Source organism: Colobus angolensis, unplaced genomic scaffold, assembly GCF_000951035.1.
Source record: "Colobus angolensis palliatus isolate OR3802 unplaced genomic scaffold, Cang.pa_1.0 Scaffold178, whole genome shotgun sequence".
Classification (NCBI taxonomy): Eukaryota; Metazoa; Chordata; class Mammalia; order Primates; family Cercopithecidae; genus Colobus; species Colobus angolensis.
This window is the reverse complement of record NW_012114910.1, coordinates 2,444,465-2,462,201: the sequence shown is the minus strand read 5'-3', so window position 1 is coordinate 2,462,201 and position 17,737 is coordinate 2,444,465. Positions and strand designations below refer to the sequence as shown.

General features: G+C 36.2%; 1 pseudogene; it reads right to left on the bottom strand.

Annotated features, from left to right (window-relative positions):
* Nucleotides 1–17,737, bottom strand: part of LOC105509583 — a 55,075-nt pseudogene that overhangs the window by 928 nt on the left and 36,410 nt on the right.

Genomic DNA, 17,737 nt, shown 5'->3' with positions numbered 1-17,737 from the left:
CCCCAGCCTCGGCCACGCCCACAACAGAGAGGTGGCTACGGAGGCCCGGTAGGGCCTTGAGTTCCGGAACCGCAAACAAGCCGTGGTGCGGCTGATTCACCCTCGGGAACTGAGTGAAAGCTTGTCAATCTTCACGGAATTTTTGGCAGGTGAGTCTTTTTTCGGTGCTGGACTTTGAAGGTGAACAAGCTCAGGTTGGCTGGCCTCAAGGACCCCTTGGAATTACGTCGAACGTGACGCTAGCAGCTGTGGCTCCGGAAGGGTCCGTCACCCCAGCCTCGGCCACGCCCACAACAGAGAGGTGGCTACGGAGGCCCGGTAGGGCCTTGAGTTCCGGAACCGCAAACAAGCCGTGGTGCGGCTGACGGCAGTAGGGCAAACTCGGTGCAGCGAAGACTTAGTTCAGTCACTCCTGCCTGTGCTCTTGACGGGACTTTCTTTTTTCTTTTTTTTTTTTTTGAGACGGAGTCTCGCTCTATCCCCCAGGCTGGACTGCAGTGGTCTTGACGGGACTTTCAATTCAGGTATCCTGCCCTCCTCTGGCACACAATGTTAATTGTTTCCACAAGCTAAGTTCACCAGTCTCTCCTTACGGGGAAATGAAGTCCTGAGCGAAGTGACACAAGTATGGAAAAGGTTTAGAACTGATGTATTCTGGTAGTCATCCCCAAAGCGCTATCCATTTGTCCTGGTTACTACACCTCCAAAATTCCAATGTCCGAATTTTGCAATGTTTGTATTCTCTTTCCAATATCTGATTGTTTACGTTCTCCTTCAGTTCTATGAGCTGCCTATGAACCTTCCACTAACACCCATTTTTAAGTTACTTGCAGTGGTCTCTGTTGCTTGTAATCAAAAACAAATCTGATATATTGTACACAACTGTAACTAATATATTGTACATGTGAAATGGGAATAATTATACTTCACTCATAAAGGTGATATCAGGTGTTTTTTTTTTTTTTTTTTTTTTGAGATAGAGTTTTGCTCTTTTTGCCCAGGCTGGAATGCAATGGCACCATCTCGGCTCACCGCAACCTCTTCTCCCGGGTTCAAGTGATTATCTTGCCTCAGCCTCGTGAGTAGCGGGGATTACAGGTATGTGACACCACGCCCGGCTAATTTTGTATTTTTACTAGAGATGAGGTTTCTCCATGTTGGTCAGGCTGGTCTCGAACTCCTGACCTTAGGTGATCTGCCCACCTCGGCCTCCCAAGGTGCTGGGATTACAGGCATGAGCCACCTCACCTGGCCCAGTTTTTTAAAATATATAAAATAATGTATATTAAAACTACTGGCTTGGAGAATAAAACTTAAGAGGAACCCAGTAAGTATTGTTTGCTTGGTTTTTAAGATCCTTCCTATGTATTCTCATCTGTATTCCTGGATTCTGCTGAGATGCTCAATGGATCCATGAGTCACATGCTTAATCTCCTCAAAGAACTCTCCAGGTGAGAGCATACGCTCACCTTTTGGTCTTTTTGAGACACTGAGTAATAGTTGTTTAACCACACCCTTGACTTTCTCTTCAGAACACATTTTCCTAAGAATAAATCTAGTTTTAGCTTCTTTTGCAAAATGAATAAGCAGAGAATTTCCCAAATCATGAAATCCTGGTTTTTGTTTGATAGTCTTCCTCAATTTATCTCCCTCCTCTTGCATTTTATTATAAGCAGCAAGAAGAAATCTGACCGTACTTTCAACATGTTGCCTAAAATGTTCAGAAAAACAGCCAAGTTATTTGCTTACAAGTTATGCTTCCACATAATTGTAGGACAGAATTCAGCTAGGCTTTCTCTTACTATATTATAAGGGTCTCTTCTCCTCCCCAGATCAAGTTCCTGATTTTTTTCTGAGCCCTCAACAGCAAAGCCTTTAATGTGCATATTTCTACCAATATTCTGTTGTTGGTAATATACATATACTTTAAGATGATAGAGACTTTCTCTCCTATTCTCTTTACTTACTCCTGAGCCCTCATCAACAGGACCTATAATACACGTTTTTCTATCAGTAGTCTGTTTAAAGCAGTATAGGCTTTTCCTTTCTAGTACCTCAAAATTTTTTGAGCCTCTACCTATTACTCAATTCCAAGGCCATGTTCACATTTTTAGGTATTTGTTACAAGATTTTTAAAGACAGTTTTTAGGTATTTAGTTAAATATAACATTTTAGATACTTGTTCCAGGTTTTAGATAGGTAGTTTTTAGGTACCAAAATCTGTATGTTTCCCATGACTCATAACAAATTATCACAAATTTGGTGGCTTAAAACAATTGTTCTCTCAAAGTTCTGGAGATCTAATATCTGAAATCGATATCACTAAGCTGAAATCAGGGTATCAGTAGGGTTACACTCCCTCTGGAAGCTCTAAATGATAATCTGTTTCTTGCCTCTACCAGCTTCTGGTGGCTGCCAGCCTTTCTTGGCTTGTGGCCATATACATCTAATCTCTGTCTCTGCAGCTACATTTCCTTCTCCTTCTGTGTCAAACCTCCTTCTCATGAAGACACATGTGGATTACACTGAAGGCCCACTTGGATTATCCCAGATAATCCCCCCATTCTAAGATCTTTAATGTAATCAAATCCACAACATCCTTTTCTGCCACATAGGGTGATATTCACAGGTTCCAGATGGTAGGATGTGGATACATTTTGGGGGTCATTATTTAGCTTACCACATGCTGCTTCTCTTTTTCTGGTTTTGCCTTTTCCAACTCTGTACAAAGTTATCTGTGTAACAGGCCTCAGTGTGACATTCTGGAAACTTTAAAATTTAGCTGACTAAAATAATTTCATGTAGGAGAATATATGATGTTGAAATTTAAATTTTGTTCAAGGGGCTTTATTTACTCTGTTAATAGTAACTTTTTAAATATAGAACCAGATGGTGATTCAACACACACACATACAAATACACACACATCTGCCTGTTAGCATAATATAAATCTTCCACTTACAATTATAATTTTACAAAAATCAGTTGAGGACATGCATTAATCTATAGTAAATCTGGCAGGAGTTCTTCAATACAAGATTTTATATGAAGATGGAAATGTTTATTTAGTTTGAAATGAACCAAACCAATCTGTACAGAAGAAACAATGTAGAATTTTACTATTCCATACAATTGAACATTTTTATGTTCAAATACTATAAAGGATAAACAAGTGAATTCCAGTATTTTTCCAATTCTTTTCCTTCTAAATAGTTGATGTACATTCTTAACCTATTTTAGCTATTAAATTGCTTTTCTTTATTATTCCAGGTTTCTCTTCATCTCTTTTGATCCTCAGTCTGTACATCCGAGTCTTTTGTCCCATAGTTTTTAACATGAAGTGTATACATTATTTGGCATTGCTGCTGTAAAAAATCATCACAAATGTAGTGGCTTTAAACAACCCAGATTTACACTCTTGCAGCTCTAGAGGTCAGAAATCTAAAATGGGTTAGCAGGGCTGTGCTATTTCTGTGGTCTCAAGAGAGAATTCATTCCCTTGCCTTCTCTACCTTCCAGAAGCTTCCTGCATTTGTTAATTTATGGCCGCAACTTTCTTCCAGCAGCATAGTATCTTCCAATCTTTGTCTTTCTTTGCCCAAGACATCACTTTTTTCTGACTCTAATCCTCTCCCCCCCACCCTGTGATTACAATGGGCCCATGGGCATAATCCAGGTTAATCTCTCCATCCAAGATTCTTAAATCAGTCACATATGCAAAGTACCTTTTATCATGTGTGGTAAAATATTCATTGGTTCTGAGACTAGGATTAAAACATCTTTGGGGGTGGGACACTATTCAGGCTATCACATGAAGCTTGCCAGAATTCAAATCCATGTCTTTGTTACTATTTGCAAAATATCTTCAATGTTTGCGATCACTAATGGTCAAAACTGCATTGTTTGGTTTGTGCAATGAATAACTTTCAAGTGGAATCTGAGACAAAAATTGGACCTTTCATTTGATAGAAGCATAGGCTCCATGACTCTCATAGGGTAAGATAAGTAAACATTCATCTTAATTGCAATACATTTCTGACTTCTGTTTTAGTACTGCATGACCCAGAATGTGTGGGCTATTTATACTCTTTTGGTGAGAGGCAGAGCAAAGAAAAGGAGGGCAATATTTGAAGCAGAGGGAGCCCTCTTGCCCTGGTTAAGTTAAGAAGAAATGAACAAGGAACTCAGGGCAAGATCAAGAGAGGTGATTCATCACCTGGCCTTCAACTAGAAAGGAGAAGATAGTCCTTTCTAGTGGAGTAGTGGAATGAACATGACAGAGCTCCCAGGTGTGCAATTCTTTTAGCAAGCTGGTAGTATTAGTCAACTCACTTCACCTCTCTGGGTGAAGAGGTGAGCTCAGCTCATCAACCTCTAAAATCTTAACCAGTAGTAACTCTGAAGGATTAGCCTTGACATTTACTGATGTTGCCTCTCTTGCTTAATATTTTATAGTAATGAAAATGTTAGTTTGTAAGTACTGGGGAGAAATGTATTTTAACAACTAACAGAATTGCTACTTCTGAGAAAGTGGTAGAGAGGGATTTATCAAAGTCATCTTGCTTATAACAATAAGAAATGTCAGCAGAGGAAAAAAGTGAATAAAACAGTTAAGTATTTTGTAATCTGAGGCTGAAAGATGCTGCCTCAGTAGTGACGATTCATATTAAGGAAAAGTTCTTCTCTTCCAAATCCCATCAGACAACATTACATGTTCTGCACAGATTTTTACTGCTTACATGACTATATTTAATGGAAAATACGCAATTACTGGAAAACACTGAGTGACTTGGGGCTTACGGAATGTGTTCTTTGCTGGCAATGAGAAATAAAAAGCAGTGCTTTCAACTGTGAGGGGAAATTGCTTTAGTATTGCCGAGGTTCTAGAGTGTCATTGCATAGCATTTTATATAAACATTTATTTGTTTCATTTTATTTATTCCTTCATTTAGTCAATCAGCAAATATTTATTAAGTGGATAGGCCCCACACTACACTGAATGTTAAGATATAATGAACTAGATATAAACCCTATCTTTTGGGAATTTATTGTCTATCTGGAATGAATAGGTATAGCCACAACTAATGAGGAAACAAGGCATAAGGTATTATTTGCCACATGAACCATACAGAAGTATAGATAGATTATCTCTGTGCATAGGACTCAACAGTATTGAGTAAGTTACATGTAAAGTACTTAAAATAATATCTGCCCCAAACTAGTCTATGTTCTTGGAAATCGGAGTAACAGTTACCTTTGGGAATGGAAGAAGGAATATGATTTTTTGAAAAAGGAGCAACAGGAGATTTCTGAGATTTTGGTAACATTCTGTTTCTTGTTCTGGATGCTAGTTACAGTGCTATGTTTTCTTTGTAAAAATTCAATAAGCTGTATACTTATTTTATTTTTACTTATATATTGTTTTAAAAATCAAAAAAAGTTTTGAAAAGCAGTGCTTCCATCGTGGTATGTTCAAAACAAATATTTGTTATACTCAAATCGCAACTCTTAGAAACTCAAAGTGAAGCAGGGAAGGTTCTTGGCTTTACTCAGGAAGAAATTCAAGAGCAAACTGGTGGTAAAAAAACAGCTTTATTGAGGTGGACAGCAGTGTTACAATTCTGTGAGTTCCTGCAGAGCAAGGTTATTCCATAGGCAGTCATATTTATACCCCCTTTTATGGACATGTTAATTAAGGGGCTGGTTATTCAGAAAAGGCTAGAAAGTAGGCAGTAACTTCCAGGTGTTGCCATGGCAATGGCAAACTGTCATGGTGCTCGTGGGCATGTCTTATGAAAAGGTACTTTCAGTTCCTCTTTCCAGTTTCTGCCAGTCTCCAACCTAGTCCCCAGTCGAGTCTCACCTACCTCCTGCCTCAAAATGTGGGGAACAATCACTTCTGACTGAGGCAATGGGCAGTGATTTCAGGGAACAGGCCACTTCAACCAGATTCTCAAGATCAGTTGGATTATGTGCATACAAAAATAGGTGTAGAACTTCTAGTTTTAAAAAGTACTTTCAGTTCCTCTTTCCAGTTTCTGCCAGTCTCCAACCTAGTCCCCAGTCGAGTCTCACCTACCTCCTGCCTCAAAATGTGGGGAACAATCACTTCTGACTGAGGCAATGGGCAGTGATTTCAGGGAACAAGCCACTTCAACCAGATTCTCAAGATCAGTTGGATTATGTGCATACAAAAATAGGTGTAGAACTTCTAGTTTTAAAAAGTATGCTACATATTCAGGGAAGCATAATGATTCGGGGTATGGACTGTGAAGTCAGATCTCTGTCTGAATACCAGCCCTATAGTTACCAGAAGAGGGTCCTGCTTCAGACCTCATGACGGGGAGAGTTCTTGGATTTCATGGAAGAAAGAATTTTGGGATGAGTCCAGAGTAAAGTGAAAGCAAGTTTATTAAGTAAGTAAAGAAACAGAAGAATGGCAACTCTGTAAGCAGAGCAGTCCTGAAGGCTAGTTGGCTATGTTTATGGTTATTTCATCATATGCTAAACAAGTGGTGGATTATTTAATGAGTTTTCTGGGAAAGGGAATGAGGATTTCCCAGAACTAAGGATTTGCCTTCCATTTAGACCATGTAAGGGTAACTTCTGCACGTAGTAGCCATGGCATTTGTAAACTGTCATGGCACTGGTGGCTGTCTTTTGGCATGCTAATGCATTATAATTAGGTATAATACACAATAATTAATGTGCAGTGAGGATGGCCAGAGGTCAGTTTCGTCGCCATCTTGGTTTTGGGGGGTTTCTGCAGCCTTCTTTCCTGCATCCTGCTTTATCAGAGGGGTCTTTGTGACCTGTATCTTATCCTGTGACTAAGAATAATGTCTTGGGAATGCAGCCCAGTAGGTCTCAGCCTCATTTTGCCCAGCTTCCTCTCAAAATAGGAGTCAGTCTGCTTCTAATGCCTCTGACACTATGGTTTAATCTATTTTAATGCAAACTACTCAAACTTTTTGAAGCAGTTTTCTCATCTGTAAAGTGGGGATAATGTCCCTACTTCACTGGATTGTTATGATATCTAAATGAAATAGCCCATACAATGTCTTTGTCATAGAAATAAGAGCATTAGAAAAACTCAAGAAATGTTGTGATGATGATGTAATATAATGACTTCTGCCTGAGCTGATAAACGTAAGGTTTATACTGGGTATTGATAAATATCAGTTTCTCCTAAGGTGGTTTAATTCATGTAGCCTATAGATCTTATTTTTTCACGAACTTTAAGACATTAGGTTATTAATTAGTACCTACAGACTTTAGAGGTATTGAAATGAAAAAATATTGTGAGATTGTATATCCATTTTTTCAATTTTTATTTTATTTCTAATAATCATTAACATTATATTTTGTGTTCTGTTTTTATCTTATCTGATACTATATATCTGAACTTCATTTTAATTAAATAAAAGTAGTAATAGTAATTACTACAAATTTTCAATTTCCTTTGAAATTTAAAATATTACAAAAAAGCATATCCATATCTTGGTATGAAATTGTACTCAACATTTCAAGGCCAGAGTGTATTATTCATTACAAACAACAACAAAAAGCTAATGGGAAAAACAGTTGGAATCCACTGAAGTTGAATTATCAGAACGTATTTCACAAGAGAGCATGTACTAGAACTATGGTATGATGGTCAGAAATACTGCATCTGCCGTTCTTGATTTGCGTAAAAATCAGCATAAAAGAAACTTCAGTTAATTCATTTGGTCATTCATTCACCCAACACTAGTCAGTGAATATCTGCTCACATTTGTGGCTCGGGCACTAGAGGTAACATGATATAGATTACAGATACTTTCCCAGACTCCTCCAGCCAATACCTGCTCTTTGGAGGCACACTGACCTTCTTGTTATTCCAAGGTCTTCTCACATGTTTGTGCAATTGTCTCTACTTGGAATGCCTTTGCTGTCTTTCCAATTAACCTTCTCCCTGTAGATCTCCCTCACCTTCTATTCAAATATAACCGGCATACCTGTTTTTCTACACTGAGTATGTATGCTTCTTATTCTGCCTTTGCTCAACCCTACCTCTATGTACTCAGATTCATGGTCCAGACTTTTCTTTCCTGCCCCAGTGCTCAGAAGTCTGATTCCAAGTGCTTCCCCCATTTCCCTACTCTTGCTTTATGTCACTTGTTTGGGCTAAGACTATGGCACCCAGAAAAAAATCACAAGTTGTGGGATGCAGGAGTCAGTGGAAGAGGAGGCCATTCCTTCCTGTGCTCTACCTATTTTAAGCTTTGTTCCTGGCATGGCTGTGTCCTTCCATGGCCCCTTTCCTGTTACACAGCCTTTCCTCCATGGCTGCAGTTCACATTGTGCTCCAGTAACTCTCTATTTTTTCTTGCTCTTTTTGTAATGTCTTGTTTTTATTATTTTTTAAATTTAATTTTATTTTAAGTTCTGGGATACATGTACAGGATGTGCAGGATGTGCAGATTCATTACGTAGGTAAACGTGTGCTATGGTGGTTTGCTGCATCTATCAACCCATCACCTACGTGTTAAACCCCACATGCATTAACTACTTATGCTGATGCTCTCCCTCCTCCCGTCCCCTAATCGACAGGCCTCAGTGTGTGTGTTGTTCCCCTCCCTGTGTCTATGTATCCTCATTGTTCAGCTCCTACTTATAAGTGAGAACATGTGGTGTGTGGTTTTCTGTTCCTGTGTTAGTTTGCTAAAGATAATGGCTTCCAGCTCCATCCATGTCCCTGAGAAGGACATGATCTTGTTCCTTTTTATGGCTGCATAGTATTCCATGGTGTATATATACCACATTTTCTTTATCCAATCTATCATCAATGGGCATTTGGGTTGATTTCATGTCTTTGCTATTGTGAATAGTCCTGCAAGGAACATATGCATACATGCATCTTTGTAATAGAATGATTTATATTTCTTTGGCTATATACCCATTAATGGGATTGCTGGGTCAAATGGTATTTCTGGTTCTAGGTCTTTGAGGAATTGCCACACTGTCTTCCACAGTGGTCAGACTAGTTTACATTCCTGCCAACAATGTAAAAGCATTCCTATTTCTCCCCAGCCTCGCCAGCATTTGTTGTTTCTTGACTTTTTAATAATTGCCATTCAGCCTAGTGTGAGATGGTATCTCATTGTGGTTTTGATTTGTATTTCTCTAATGATCAGTGATGTTGAGCTTTTTTAAGTATGTTTTTTGGGCGCATAAATGTCTTCTTGTTCTTTTTGTCTTAGGGATGATAATGCATTACTACTGTTGCTAGTCTTTGGGTGCCTCAGTATCCCTTAACTCTGTTCACGTACCTGTGTGTATTCCCTCTATATGTGGTTTCTTGGGCTGGATCTTCTTTCCTGCTGAAGGTCTTACTCATACATTATGTATAGTGTGTAACTTTGCTAAAATTTTTAATCAGATTATAATAATCTTTTTAAACAAACAGAGTTTTCTTTACAAGGATCTTCTGATTGTTAAGCATTTCTACTCTTTTCTGAAAAGAACAGTGCCTGCATGTAGTGGGATTAAACAAATGTTTTATAAAATATATAAATAAATACTATTTATACCTATGTATATGTTTTTTTCAACAAATTTTATGTAACAGTTGAGGATTTTAAAGTCTACCAGATAATGTATAATACTATGGGATGAATAGTAAGTGCTTTATAGGATATTCAATACAATACAATACTTAATACTATAAGTATTAAGAGGAAACCAGAGTTATTATGAGACTTATTAGAAGTGTTGGAATTGGATTTTGAAAAAAAAAATTTTAGGTAAAATTGATGACTTTGAAAGAGGTTGAGGTTGATTGCTTTGGTTCCCTACTTTTAGAGGAACAAACAATAATCTGATATGTTCCACCAAAACGATTTTAGCAGAAAGGAAGTCTGAAATTATTTTAATAGAGAAATGGTACAGGGCTGATTCATCCATTTTGGAAGTTAATGTCAGAGGTACAACTTTCATTTTATTATTTGTGTAGTTTGAAAAATAAGCCCTAAATAAAAGGCTCTTAACTATGAACACATCTGCAGAGTTTATTTTGTCATGTAAGGTAATATATTCACAGGTTTGTGGGATTAGGACTTGGACATCATTGGGAACTTGTTATTCTGTTCATTATAGAATTTCTTATGTACGGTGTTTTCTAATGAAAATATTATTTTCATTAGAATTATTTGATCTCTCAACTACAAATACCAGAAATACATTAATAATTTTCTAACATGTCATACATCAAATTTTGGAACTCCCCGTATGGAAATTTAATGGAGCTGATATTCATCCAGCATTTACCAAGTGCCAGAATGGGCCTGAGAAAAATACACAACAAAATAAAACAACAAAGTGGCAGGTAGAATTTATTTTAGTTGTCTTGTTTTTTCTTTTTTTTGAGATGGACTTTCTCTCTGTCGCCCAGGCTGGAGTGCAGTGGCACGATCTTGGCTCCCTGCAAGCTCCGCCTCCCAGGTTCAAGGCATTCTCCTGCCTCAGCCTCTCAAGTAGCTGAGACTACAGGCACCCGCCACCACACCCGGCTAATTTTTTTGTATTTTAGTAGAGACAGGGTTTCACCGTGTTAGCCAGGATGGTTTTGATCTCCTGACCTCGTGATCCGCCTGCCTAAGCCTCCCAAAGTGCTGGGATTACAGGTGTGAATCACTGCGCCCAGCCAGTTGTCTTGTTTTATGGGTGAGAAAGTTAGAAAGTAAATGTCAAATGAGTTGCTCATGTTCACATCCATAATAAGTGATATGACAGGAATTTGAGACTAAATTTGGTTTTAGAGTTAGTGATGTTTTAAGGGTCCCACATAATTTTAACTTCTACCATTTTATAGTAATGGAATATATATGGTCAGCAGGTATCAAATAATATCTAAGTTAGGGAATACCTGTTTTATTATATAGATTTAATATGTTTAAGTTCAATATCAGTTTAAATTATAATACAAATTAGTAATATTAGCCAAAAGTTTACAAGTTAAATTGACATGCATTATGCAAGTGCATTTTAGGGATTTTAACATTTACAAGACAAACATTGATCTACCCAGATCAATGTCTACTTACTATTTTGAGGCTTTGCTAGAAGAATCTAAAACTTAAAGATTGCAATCTCCTTTTCTGCAGACACTAAATATTACCAAAAATAAATTATTACAAACATATCCAAGATTGCTAAGTGGTTTTAGAACCCTTGTTTCTTGATAAGAATTTTTAAATTGGCATTTTTCAGCCTCTGCTTAATACAGACATGTTTTTGCTCTAAATATAGTAAACATCCATTGCACTATATGCAAAGGACTGAGAAGTGTTTCAAAGATAGTGCACAAAATATCATATTATTTTCTGAGTCTAGTCTTTAAAAAATCTATCTTGCAATCACTATTTACCATGATCAGTCAATATGTAGTCTTTGAGAAAAGAACATTAGCTTGTTGAACCATAATTCAAAATAAGTAACAATTTAATCGTATTTTAAAAACACTCTGGTTAATTGTAATTAATGTTTGACAGTTTGAAAGACATCTGTTATATTAACGTAATGGTTTTATTGCACATGAAATACTGCACATTAAAAACTCAGCGGAGTTGAATGAGTATTTTGCAAGGAAAAGAAGAAAATCCTTGATAAAAACATGTAGTTCTGACTATTGTTTGCTAAAAAAAAAGGACTTTTTTTCTCTTAACATGATAATTAATGAAATATATCTATTTCTTTAGAAGGGAAATAAACTTCCTGCTGTTTTGTTACAAATTGATCATTCTAAAGACAGTTTGGTTCTATGTTTTACAGTTTGAAAGTCATTGCTATACTTTGTAATTTCATGAATTTACTTATTGCCAGCTGTGATTGTTAGAGGTCACTTAGACTCTTGGATTATTCCATACTATTTCAACAATATTCTAAATAAAAAAAATAAATGAATGAAGCAAACTTCCTATACCAGGTTTCAGAGATGATGCTAAATATTTTATAGAAAATCTCTTCCCCTCATCCAATCTAAGATGTCAATAGTGCTATGGATGACAAACCCTTTCTTAAATCTATAATAAAAATCAAGAAGAAGATTTTGAAACATCAATATATCGATGCAGTAAGGAGTAACTCTGACATAAGAAATGTGTGGAGGCAAACTTTATAAATGCAAACAAATCTACATTATTCTCCTGTCTGTTTAATCTATAGATTTGTGTTTATAAAAAGTTGTTTTCAAATGTAGGCTTGTGACTCACCTTCCAAAGCAAAAAACCTAGGAGTGACTAATTTGGCAAAGAATTTATTTCACTAGGTGTTAATGTTTCTCCCTATTTTTAAAATAATTGGGAACCTGAAATAAAGACACTAATTCAGTGTATTAAAAATGATAAAAATAGAATAATTTTAAATTGGGACAATGTTAATACACAAAGGTGAACACTTACTAGAGTTGGGCTGAGTATTTTATTTAAGTTTCCTCTTAGGAAATTTAAAGAGGAACTCTTGGTAAGATGCAAGACTTTTGGGGTCCATAAATTTAATATTACCTATAGTTGATCCTACATTATTCAAGTGTTAATTAGCACAATGCCTGACATGTAAAAGTCACAAATATGCATGTGCTGAATTATTCAGTTTGCTGTAGACAGTGAGCAAAAAGCGGTTTGAAAATTCTTTGTAAAACTACAAGCCACTATGTAGAGGCAGGGCCCAAGTATTTCACTTCTATGCTCATGCTTCCACCTTTCTCAGAAATTTCTTTCCCTACCTTCTGTGCTTGGCTACCGCCTACACATATCCATGTGTGCATGGGCACACATAGCACAAAACAGTCTGATAGGTAAACAAAAAATCAAACTCTTAACTAGACATAAGACATAGCTAAGAGTTATTACATCCTGGGTAGTGTTCTGGTGCTTAACGCATTTTGATTTATTTTTACAATAATCCTATGTTAAAAGTGCTTTCACCCTATAGTGTAATATTCTCCATCTTTTAAACAGTGTCCACAAACATTCCTCTAATACCCCCAGAGTTGATAACTATGGGATGGTTCTACTTGCTTGGAATACTCCTTCGTAAATATTATTTGTTGAATTTTAGTTCCTTCAAGGATCAGCCCAAAAGCTGTATTTTATAGAAAAAATATTTCCCTATTCTCCCAGTTCTGGGAGCTCTTCTCTTTACTCTTAAATAAATTTTATGAGAAAGATACTCAATGAATCAGTTAACTTTATTTGTATAAAAATCCACTCCCAAAGTTAATTGCTTAAAATGGCAACCATATATTAACTTTTGTTTTTGTAGTTTGGCAATTTGAGCTGCGCTTAGCTAGTTGGTTTTTTGGTCTTGGCTGGGTTTACTTGTGCATCTGTGGCTCTGCTTTAGAGACTTGGCTGGCCCTTGGCTGCAGTGATGGGGAAAACTGGGCCATATGCCTCTTGTCATTCAGCAGGGTAGGCCAATTTATAGTGACTAGACAAGTTTCTAAGAGTGAGCTGATGCACTGACTCTGAACGGACTAAATGTTACCTATGTTGCATTCTACTTGTCAAAACAAGTCACGTGGACAGCACGGATTCAAGGTGGGAAATAAAGTCTACCTCTTGGTGGGAGGAGCCGCAGAGTCACATTGCGAAGGGTTCTGTATACAGATAGGGGAATAATTGTAGCCATAGTTGCAACCAATCTATTCAGTTCACCAACATGTTGGATAATCTCCTTCAAGTTAAGCACATCATTTTGTACAGAGGGTCTGGAATATATTAAAGGTTAAATATAAGTTTTATGTCAGTGAATGGTGATATTTAATTGCATACTTTTCCTTTATTCTTGGTTAAAATGATTTAAAAAGGAATCCAAATCACAGCTAATTTCCTGGTCTGACTGTAATCACTTTGGGTCTTAAATCAAGACTAGCCTGTTTCTAATAGTTAATAGCATGATTTCTCATTCTCACAAGGAGTATAATTTAGAGGTGAGCATCCACCAATGCATGATACACTTGGAATTATTTTTTTTCAGTTTACATTTTTGTGGAGAAGTAGACAGCACTAAACATCAAAGTTAGAAGCACCTACTTTTGGTCAATGACATTTCTAGTAACTAATCCAAATGGTTTTGTCTTAAAGTTACCAAAGACATGTTTAAAATGATGTTCTTAGTATTGTTGTTTATAACACATACTTCCCTTTAGTTTCATGCTAAAGTGAATACTTCTCTTACATATAAGTGAGATCATATAGTATTTATCTTTGTGTGTTTGGCTTATTGCACTCAATATAATGTTCTGTATGTTGTAGCAAATAATGAGATTTCCTTATTTTTTAAGACTGAACTGTCTGTGAACATATATATAGATCTCACTTTATTCATTCATCTGTCAATGGACACTTAAGTTGATTCCCTATCGTGGCTATTGTGAATAATGCTGCAATAAACATAGGATTGCAGACATCATGCTTGAGAAAATGATTTCATATCCTTTGGATATATACTCAGTAGTGGCATTGCTGGATCATATGCTCGATCCATTTTTAATTTTTTAAAAAAAGCCCCGTAATGGCTGTACCAAGTTATACTCCCACCAACAGTGTAAAAGGATTCCTTTCTCTCTACATACTCACCAACACTTACATTTTGACATTTTCATAATAGCCATTCTAACAAGAGTGATGTGTTATCTCATTGTCATTTTGATTTACATGTCCTGATGATTAGTGATGTTGAGCACTTTTTCTTATACGTTTTGGTCATATGTATGTCTTCTTTTGAGAAACATCTATTCAGATCCTTTGCTTATTTTTAAATAAGGTTATGTGTTTTTGTGTTTTTGAGTTGTATGAATTCCTTATATATTTTAGATATTAACTCCTTATTAAATGTGTGTTTTACAAATATTTTCTCTCAATTTGTAGCTTGCCTTTTCATTCTGTTAATTATTTCCTTTGCTGTGTATACATTTTTAGTTTGATATAGTCCCAATTGTTTGTTTGCTTTTGTTACCTGTTTTTGGTGTTGTATCCAAAAATCATTGTCAAGATTTATGTGAAAGGATCTTTCTCTTAAGTTTTTCTATGTTTTCTCTTATGTTAGCTTCTAAGGAGTTTTATGGTTTCAGGTCTTACATTTAAGTCCTTGATCTATTTTGAGTTGCTTTTTATGTATAGTGTGATGTAAAAATCCAATATCATTCTTCTGCATGTTGAGACCCTGTTTTCTCAACGTCATTTATTGCAAAGGTTGTCTTTTCCTTAGTATGCATTCTTGGTGCCCTTGTGAAAGACTTATTTATCAAATATGCATGGATTTATTTCTGGGCTCTCCGTTCTGCTGGTCTTTGTGTCTGTTTGTATGCCAATACATACTATTTCAATCACTATAACTTTATAATATAGTTTGAAATAAAAAAGCATGATGCCTCCAGCTTCGTTAATCTTGTTCAAGATTACTTTGACTACCTGTGGTCTTTTGTGGTACCATATGAATTTTATACCGTGTGATATTAGGTGATTATATATATATATATATACACACACACAGTTTTTTGTTCATGTTTCCTGGCTCATAACACCCATTGCCTTTGTTACAATATTTTGTTATAATGTTTGGGTGCTTTAAGTCTTAGGAGCAGGCCTCAGGAAATAGAATCTCTCTCTCTTTCTGTCTCCCTGACCTTATCCTTCCCTCCTTTCACCTGCCTAAGGTAAGATTCTAATCTGATTTTGAGGCATAAGACCCTTATTCCAGAAAATATCCTGCTCATACTTTGGAAAAAGAAATGCTAAACAGAGAGACCAAGAAGAATCTGTACAGACAGGCCTTGCTGGGTTTAGATCGTACCATTTTTGTCCAATCACATTTTGACATGGTTGTCCATACTTCAATCATGGTCAAGCAATGACATCTCCATAAAAGACCCAAAGGACATGGTTCAGAGAGTTGTGGACAGCTAAACACGTGAATATTCCTGGAAACTGGCATGCTTAGGGAGGGCATGGAAGCTTTGTGCCCCTTCCTCCATACCTCGCCCTACCCATCTCTTCATCTGTATCCTTTGTAATAAACTGGTTAATGTAAGTAAGTGTTTCCCTGAGTTCTAGGAGCCACTCCAGCAAATTAATTGTACACAAAAAGGGGGTTATGGGAACCTCAACTTGAAGCCAGTCTGTCAGAAGTTCCAGAGGCCCAGACTTGACGACTGGTGTCAGGGTGGTGCAGTGCAGCAATTATGGGGAGTCCTGGGAACTTAGCCCTGAACCTTTGGGGTCTGACATTATCTCTAGGCAGATAGTGTCATAATTGAATTGTGTTGGTATCGCACAATTGATTGCTTACTTGCTGGTGAGGAGAAATCCTCATATATTTTGGGATCACAGAAGTTTTCTGTGTTGATTGTTGTTATGTTGGTAGGAGAGCAGAGGAAAAACATGGTTTGAAAATTTTTCCAGAACAGATTGTTTTTTTCTATTTCTGTGAAAAATACCATCAGAACTTTGACAGAGATTGCATTGCATCTGTAGATCGCTTTGGTAAGTGTGGACATTTAACAAAATTAATTCTAATCCATAAATAACTGCATGTCTTTCAATTTATTTATTTATTTTCCAGTTAATTTCATCAATGTTTTATAGTTTTCATTATGCAAGTCTTTCACCTCCTTGGCTAAATATATTCCTTAAATATTTTGTTACTTTTGATGTTATTGTAAATGTAATTGTTTTCTTGATTTCCTTTTAAATAGTGCACTGTTGATGTTAAAAACAATGCTACTCATTTTTGTATTTTGATTTTATATCCTGCAACTTTACTGAATTCATTTATTTCAACAGTTTTTAAAATAGAGTCTTTAGAGTTTTCTACATATATAATCATGATGTCTGCAAACACAGACTTTTTGGTCTTCCTTTATTATTTGGGTGTCTATTATTATTAGTTTTTTTAATCTAATTTTTCTGGCTGGGACTTCCAGTAGTATATTAAATAAAAGTCACAAGAGTGGGCATCCTTGCCTTCTACTGAATCTTAGAAAGAAAGCTTTTACTTTTACTTCATTGATTGTGATGCCAGATATAGACTTTTCACTAAATGGCCTTTTGTGTGTGTGTGTGTTGAGATAAGTTCTTTCTATATCTATTTAGTTGAAAATTTTTATCATGAATGGATGTTGATTTTTGTTAAGCATTTCTCCCCGTATCATTGAGGTTATAATATGGCTTTCATCTTTTATTTTATTTATGTGATGTATCATATTGATTGATTAGTGTATGTTAAACTAACTGCATTGCAGGGATAAATACTACTTGCTTAAAGTGCTTTCAACACTTCGAATACTTCATCTGATTCCCATCTAACCTTCAAGTTCTCTACTGAAATATTCTATGCTAGTCTAATGATATTCCCTTATATAAAACTAGTCACTTTTCTGTTGCTGCTTTTAAAATTCTTTTTGTGTTTATTTTTTGACAGTTTAATAATAAGGTGTCTCAATGTGGGTCTCTTTGGATTCATCTTATTTGTTGTCCTTTGGGCTTCCTGGATCTGTTTGTTTATTTCCATCTCCAGATTTGGGAAGTTTTTTTTACCATTAACTCTTAATTAAGCTTTCTGCTGCTTTTACTTTCTCTTGTCCTTATGGAACTCTCATAATGTGTATATTAGTCTATTTATAGTGTCCCATAAGTCCTTTAAGTTGTCTTTATTCTTTATTTTTCTCTACTCTTTATTCTTCATTTTTATTTCC